The following is an 8,593-nucleotide window of genomic DNA, read 5'->3' on the forward strand; positions in this document are numbered from 1 at the left end:
ACATGGCAGCGCTGTGCTGCAGTGTGAAAGGCCAGGCTGTGAGCCCATGCAGGTCCCTGCCTCTCCCCAGTGATTGCACAGTGCTTCCTTAGGCACCAGCACCCAGACACGGGGGATCTTCTAGTGCCCTGAAGCCATGCTTAGGGCCGCAGAGTGGCTGCTGGGGATGTCCTCCCCTGCTTGCATGCTGCTTCCTGATCCTCCTGCAGGTCCCTGTGTGGCGTCATTTGGCTGTCATTATAAAAACTCTCTCCCTTTCTCTCTCTGTCTCCTGTTCCAAGGAGTACGTCCCCTCCATCCTGCATCTTGCACTAGCAGCAGCTGGTTAGTTTTCCATCCCACCCATCCAAGTGTAGATAGACAGTGGAGTACACTTTCCTTGTGGAATGACCTGGCCTGTGGCAGGTCATCACCACAGTTGAAGGAAAAAAAAAAAAAAAAAAAAAAAAAAAAAAAAGATTCAAGTACCCTCAGACTTGGGCTTTGAAATCAGCAGTGGTTCCTGCTCATTCTCTTCCTCCATGGATCAGGGGTGTACCCTGTAAAATCCCCTGAGCCCCGGCAGGCCCAGTGGCAGCTGTGCTGTGGGAGGAAGCCCTCGGGGAGGAAGAGATTTCATGAGGCCATGACAGCTCAGGATCCGTGGCACAGGCACGGCAAGCCCATCAACAAAGCCTTCGTTCTCATTGCTTCTGCACTGGTGGAAAACACAGGGTCACAAGGCTCCTGTGTCACAAAGACCTGCAGAGAAGAAACTTTGCTCTTAAGGTAAAACCTTTGCAAAGTCTCTTTGTTCCAAACCACCAGGGTTCTCCTGCCCCTACTCGTGGTTGATGGTGTGCTAACTGAGGACAGACAGCAAAGATGAATTTTAAAAGATATCTCAGATTCTTAATCTCTAAGTTTCTGGTCCAATGTCAATGGTATGTTACTTGTCTTATGAATTAAACCAAACTGATTCACTGCATGTGAGTTGTCTGATACAATTTATTTTCTCTTGCTTCTTTCTATGCACCAAATAAACAAAACAAGGGCCTTACTCACTTGCTGTGGTGAGGAGAACAATAACTAAGGACACTGCAAAAATGTTCCCAGTAGTGCAAATTCAGACATCTTGAACTAGAGAACTTTTCACAACAATTCTCCTAAACACAGTCTTTTCAGATCTCTGAGTCTCTCCAGACAACACTAGACTGAATTTTGAATACGATTTCTTAGGAGAGATTTGAAGTCACTTTGAACAAGGTTTTAGAGATGCTGTTGCTAATGAGAGTGTTAACATTAGAAGGTGGGCACTGTTGATCGCCCTGCTATGGGCAGTGCACCTGGTACAATTTCTATTTGAAAATGAAATAAAGATTTTCTTAGCATTATTAAGGAGAGGTAGGTAATAAAAGTTGTTGTATAAATACCAGCCTCATTTCATAAGGAAGATATTTTCCTGTAATGACATACTGACAAAATTAACTAATGCCCCAGCCAGTGTGTTAAGAAATAATATAAATCCCACCGTGAGGCACTCTGACCCGGTCAGACTCCATGTGACTTTTCCCGTGGGGAGATAATTTATCAGATGAAAGAGGCAGGCAGCCATGTTTTTCATTTTGCAATAATTGAAATCTTTTTTTATTTCCTCATGAGCAATCAATGGTGTTTTTATTATATTTCATCTTGCAAAGAAAACAGGGAAAATTCATTTCATCCCAGGACTCTGGCACAGGAGGCTGCTGGGCTTCCTCACATGCTCTTTACACTCCATAAGCAGCTTGGAAAGAGTGACCGGTGGCTGGGGACCGGCACAGATTCTCCTGGGAGACTGTGTGGGCTGGCAGCGGTGGCGACCAGGAGATACAATGATGCAGGAGTGGTGTCCACCACCACCCCAGGGCGGTAGATCCATCAAAGCGATTATATTCAACTTTACCTCAGAGCCCTTGGGGGAACAGACTGAAGGCTCTCAGACACTGCCTGCCTCATTGGGTGTGTAATCCATATAATCTGCACCTTCCATAATGGCTGTGACAGTATCTTACAGGTGAGGCTATCGAGACTCCGCTTAGTCAGCACTCACCAATCACAGGGGGACTATGTCTGAGTCACACACCCATCTCTGCCATTCTGAGCATCTTCCCAGTGTGTCCCCATCTGAAGGAGAGAAGATGGCATGGGCTGCAGAGAGAGAGGAGGGAGCCCCAGCCACAGTGGGTGCTGGCCATAGCTGTGACAACACAAGCAAGCCCAAAGCCTGGCCAGACACCTCCCAGGGGCTAAGAAGTCTCCTTCTGCTCACCCGAAACTGCAGGTCCAAGGCCAAGGGTAGCTCAGGCCAGCCTCAAGCCCAAGCTCACTGTCCAGCAATGAGCAACCTGAGCAGCGGACCTTCTGAGCCAAAGCCCATGGCCACCCTGTCACCTGCTAAGCAAGGAGCTGGGGTCCTGAGCCCTCCCAGGAGTTAGCTGGGCTGAAGAGAAGGCCAGGGCTCACAGCTCGAAACACTAATCAGTGATCAAGGGGCCCCTGCCACCAGCGAGCCCTGCATCCTTCTGCATGGGGAAGCTGCCTGAAGTCCGGAGCAATCACCGCTGCACTGTGCTCTAGGAGAAGGCTGGCTTCACCTACGGAAAATCCATTTCCACAGTCCTTTGTCAGACCCCCGCCGGTTACTCTGCTCACACATCAAAGAGGAGCAGACTGAAGTGGGGAGACCTGGAGCTCAGAAAAGCAGGTAGGAAGGATGATTCCTTGCTCAGGCCTCTTCAAACAAGAGCTCTTTTACATCATTTCCCTTTAAACTAAAAATAACACTTCCTTTTTCCTGACCCCACCATCCAGCAAAAAATATTCACTGAAGAATTATAAAGCTCAGAGAATCCAAAAGGATGAGGGAAATCCACACAGGACTTATACAGTGTACTTCCTTTATTTTTCTTCACAAATCTTTATCTGTGGAAGTAGTGTGTGTGTGTGTGTGTGTGTGTGTGTGTGTGTGTGTGTGTGTGCGCACATGTGCATTATGGGAAACCAAACCTAGGCCCTTGCACAGGTGAGGCAAGCACTCCACTCCCTGAGGTATGCCCCAGCCCCCCTGAAATCTTTGTCTCAAGGCAAGAATGTGAACAAGGGCTGTCCCGTGGGGGAGTTCATGGTTTCCCCAGCACTTCACTCCCTCCATGGTGGGATCACCAGGCCTCTCTCAGACCCTGATTAAGCATGAAAACCCAGGGCAGAGGGAGGAGCCGGCTGGTGCCCATTCTTAACTCATCAACTCGCGCCCCTCCCCCTATCGCCAGCACCTGCCTGTGCTACCCGTGTCTGGCACAGAGCCTTTGTAGGACTTTCTCTGTGAGGGCCACGCATCACCTAACAAGGGAACATGGACTGACCGGCACCTGTCCCCAGGAAACTCGGGCCCCTCACACAGATGGGAACCCCACAGCTGCAGAGACACCCACATAGCATCCGCTCATAGCTGCGGCGGTCACCTCCAAGAGGGACAGGGGTGGGCTGTCAGCCCACTGCCACCATCAGAGCCCCGTTTGGTGAGTGGGGAGTCCTCAGGTGACTGTTCTCAGAGCTTGGGGCAGAAGGAGACATTCAGCTTGGGGCTGAACCCCAGGAGCAACTGCACATGAACCCCATGTCTGCCTCTCCCCAGCTCGTGCTACAGAATCCAGGAGAACACAACTTTCTGAAGACAGTGTGGAAGACATCCAGAACAGGCCAGCTTGTTATCAGTTCAGACACACAAGGACACCCATTCTCTCTCCTCACTGAGCTACTCCCAGACTCCCTTGATTTAAGTTTGGAAACAGGATCTTGCTAAGAAGTCACTAAGTTGCCCAGGCTGCGCCTGAACTCAGAATCCTCCTGCCTCAGCCTCCCACAGTGCTGGGATGACTGGTCTGGCCACGGAGTGATCCGGCCTGCGGATCAATCTATGGGTCTCAACCTGGAGAGGGGATCGGGGATGGGGGCAGGACAAGAGAAAAGAGAGATGGAGACAGGATGAGATTCCAATCGAGTCTCGTTTATTTTCAAAATGGTTACAACTTATATAGGGTGGGGGCGGGCCATAGGCAGGAAGAAGGCTTAATCTGATAGGTCATCATCATATCCGGATATATGATGTAAGCAGGAGAGGATTATGGGTAATGTAGGCAGGCTGAAACAGGAAGTTTGCTTGTCATGTGCATTGCAGGCAAGGGGAGGATCATGGGAAATGTAGGCTGACACACAAAATGCCCTCAGGCAGGAGGGGCAGGGCAGCAGCAGCTATTCAAAACCGCTCCCTACATCTCCTCCCTTATTATTATATATATTTTTTGGAACATGGCAGGCCCTGGGAGGACAGCGCCTGCCTTGGGTCAAGGACTCCTCATATGAACCCAATCGAGCCTTACCCGTTATGGGCCTGCAGGACAGCTGTTGGTCCTGGACCTGTCTTAGGTGGCTGATTGGCATTACATATGTGTCCTAGTTGCCCGTCTCTGACTGCCTGTCCAGTGCCTCAGGGCGTTTGGGCCACAGCATCATGTGGGCCGTCAGTGGGTGAATTTTCCCGATAAGTTTGTTGTTCTGCCATTTCCAACCGATGGTAATATACCTGAATGGGCTTTGCCATAAATGTGTCAACCTTGTTATTAATGTTATTAATGAGTGTCATGATCCTCTGGAAAACACAAGGTCCTACAGTAAGCAGCAACAGCAAGGCAGCTAGGGGTCCCAAGAGGGGGGCAATGTAAGGGGAGAGATCCTCCCACATGGAGGAGAAGGTGGTTGCTCCGATGCGCTCCTTTTTTCTCTCTTCGAGGTGCTCTCTCAGTTTATTCATGGACTCTTTGACTACTCCCGAGTGGTCAGCATAAAAACAACACTCTTCCTTGAGGGCTGCACATAAGCCACCCTCCTTCATAAACAGGAGGTCTAGTCCTCTTTTATTTTGCAGGACTACCTCAGATAGAGACGTCAGGGACGCCTGTAGAGCTGTCACAGATGCTTCTATTTCTTTTAAATCTTGATCTACTGCTGCCTGTAATTGAGCTAGATGTTTATCTCCCAACACTAGAGCTGTGGTCCCTGTCCCTATTCCCGTTGTTACTCCTAATCCTAGTAACACAGCTAAGGTGAATGTCACAGGTTCTTTCTTAGGTATATAGCTGATCTGCGATGCCTGGAGGTAGTAGTCTCCTGGGTGGAAGGTTATGCATGGAAGAACCTGTACAAGAACACAAAAATCTGTAGACTTGTTAAAAACAGCAGTTGCTATACAGGGTGATAGGCCAAAATTGCAGGCCCAAGACGTTCCTGGGGGTGGAATGAGGTAATTATTTGGCTTGAATTTGGAATGAAGCTGGGCACAGAGTTGTGCTGCCAGTGCTGGTGGACAGCTGGAGTCCCCAAGACAAGTTCCTCTACCTGAGACGTCAGGGAGAGTCAGCTTGTGGTGATTGTCCCAATCACAGGCAGATGAGCTAGAAGAACTGATAAAGGTTAAATTGAGGGCCTTTCCTTCATAATATGGGGGAGGAGCAGCCAAGCATAACCAACATGATTGGGTGAGATCAGGTTGGGTATGATTTAAAGCCATGTATGCTCCTTTAATCAAACTGAACAGGTTAGAATGTGAATATTGAGGGGCAGGTTTATGATCTGCCTGGTGTAGCGGAGCTTGAGAAACCGTTATGGCTGAGGGACTTACTGTAGTTATTTGAACAGTAGTAACAGGATCTGTAGTGGACTGATTGTATTTTGGATTTGGATAATATTTTGGCTTTAGAGCAAAGTTTGGGCCTATGGGCACAACTGAAGTCTGTAGGGGAACCTTTTTTATGAGAATAAGATTTCCCCTGTCTTTACCTGACTCATAAATTCTCAGTCCCCAGGTGCGTCCTATCAGCCAACCTGGGTCCTCAGGAGTGGTGACAGTGACGTTTAGAACCTGACAGGATCTTTGATAGGCCAATGGGTAGTCACCTAGGCTGCACCCCGGCGGCCCCCATGTCAGTTTAAGGTGTTTATCGGGGAAGGCAGGTTGCCACCCTGTTGCAACTGTTTCACAGCCCCAATAAGCACAAAAATATTCTCCCGGGGAATTACAATATGATCTGCCCCCGGTTGCTGCGGGGCAAAGGTAAAAATGGCTTTGTTTGGGACATTGGAGCCCTGGGAAGAACCAACAGGGTGTGGGCGCAAACCATGGACCTCCTGATCCTATCCAAGTCAAAACCTTTTTTTTGTTGTTTCAGCGGCTAAGCTCCCATTTCCAGGGTCGATGGGGGTTGCTGTCCATTAGATGTAGTTGTGTCACAAGTCTAACGATGATCCATAAGATTTTGACAAGTCGCACCATCTGTAAGAGAACATAGGGAGTTGTGCCTCAGGAGGAAATTTTATTCCTGGGCGTCACATTGGGTCCTCGATGAGGAACTATCTATTTGTTTTATAAGCCTTTTAGGGAGCCATCTAGCTCCTTTTTCCTGTTTGGAATAAATGCATACAGAGCCTCGTCCCCAGATGAGGACTGGGTCTGGACCATTCCATGTGTTGGTCAGGGGATCTCTCCAGAGAACAGATGCATATTGCGTGGCTGTCTGTGTGTGCCAGAAGCGAGATGCTGCAGAGTAGCCTAAGGCATCTAGAGATAAAAAATTTAAAATAAAAAGAGCATGTGAAAGAATATTTTTAGGAGAACCTCGGGTTGGATACCAGGTTCCTCTTTTTATCTTGTCTATGGTAGATTTGAGGGAACGATGTGCACGCTCAACAATGCCTTGTCCTTGAGGATTGTAAGATATACCCGTGGTATGGAGAATATTAAGGCATTTACAAAATTTGGCAAAAGAGGTACTAGTATAGCCTGGTCCATTGTCCGTTTTGAGTTGTTGAGGACATCCCAGAACTGAGAGAGCTGATAGCATATGGGCTATAATATGTTTAGTAGCCTCTCCAGTCTGGAGTGTGGCGAAGATGAAACCACTGAATGTATCAACACTTACATGTATATATTTTAGGTTGCCAAATTCATTAAAGTGAGTGACATCCATCTGCCATAAGGCATTGGGGATCAAACCTCTCGGGTTGACTCTCAGATGCTGAACAGGCAAGTGAACAGCACAAGAGGGGCAGTTTTTTACAATTTGTCTGGCTTGTTCCCGAGTAATTTTGTGGAGGAGGCGAAGGGTCTGAGCATTGAGATGGTGTAGCTGATGAGCCTGTTGAGCCTCAGATATCTTGGAGTCATCTATAGGCCCAGAGTGGGCCATGAATACCTGTGTCCGTGTGGCAGTATCAGCCAAGTGATTTCCCTGTGTAAGGGGACCTGGGAGGCTAGAGTGAGCTCGTAAGTGGCCAATGAAAAACTTATGACTGCGAAGCCGAATCACGTCCTGTAATTGTTTGAATAGGTCTGCAGCTGGGGAGGCATGGCTTATGTTTGCAACAGTTTTTAATAATGGAACAGACTGAGCGAGGTAGGCACTATCGGTGTACAAATTGAAGGGTTGGTTAGGATAAGCAGTGAAAACTGCAAGAATGGCCTGTAATTTAGCTAGCTGTGCGGAAGAGGTGTTTGTCTGAAGGGTAAAAACATTGTCTTGGCTTATATAAGCAGCCTTGCCAGAGGAGGAGCCATCAGTAAAAAACACTAGGGCATCAGAAAGGGGCTCTGAAGCTGTGATTTTGGGGAATACAAATGGATGACGGTTAGCAAAATCAACTAACTTATTTGGAGGGTAATGGTTATCAATGGTTCCTGAGAAGGAGGCTATAGCAATAGGCCATGCCTCAGTGGTCTGAAGTAACCAGTCCACTTGATCTTTGGTGAAGGGTTGAATGATAATATCTGGTTCTTTTCCATAATAACATTTTCCTAGCCTTCTGCCTTGAATTATCAGGTCAGAGACTGCGTGGTAGTAAGGCAATAATACTCTCTTTGGGGAAACTGACAAATGAAGCCACATAAGAGGAGCCTGTTGCCAAAATACTGCCGTGGGAGAAAGTTTTGTATTAAAAATGAGATAATGCAGTGGCCTATTATAATCTATAAATGAGACAGTTTGTCGAGCAATAGCCTCTTCTACTGCATGGAGTGTTTTTCTAGCATTAGGTGTAAGCTCTCGAGGGGAAGTTGGGTCAATGTCTCCTCGGAGGATCTCATAAAGGGGTTGCAGGTCATGTTTGGTCAATTTTAAATAGGGCAAAAGCCAATTAATATCACCCAGAAGCTTTTGAAAATCATGAAGTGTCTTAAGGCCATCAAGCCTTAGCTGAGGCTTTGGAGAAAACACCTGAGTGCCTCGTAACTGAAAACCCAAATATGTATATGGGTCAGTAAGCTGGACCTTGTCAGGGGCTATTTGAAGCCCAGCCTTTTGTAAGGCAGCTTGTAATGCCTGGTAACACTGTAAAGTTTGGTTTTGACTCTCTCCCGCCAAGAGGATATCGTCCATATAATGGGAGATATATATATCTGGCCAATGATCTCTAACTGGCTGTATTGCAGCCGCGACAAAAGACTGACATAGCGTTGGAGAGTTTGCCATACCTTGTGGTAAGACCCGCCATTGAAATCTCTGCATAGGGGCTCTAAAATTAA

The sequence above is a fragment of the Cavia porcellus genome, unplaced genomic scaffold (genome assembly GCF_034190915.1).
Source record: "Cavia porcellus strain 051 isolate PalLab524CR breed Dunkin Hartley unplaced genomic scaffold, mCavPor4.1 scaffold_23, whole genome shotgun sequence".
NCBI lineage: Eukaryota > Metazoa > Chordata > Mammalia > Rodentia > Caviidae > Cavia > Cavia porcellus.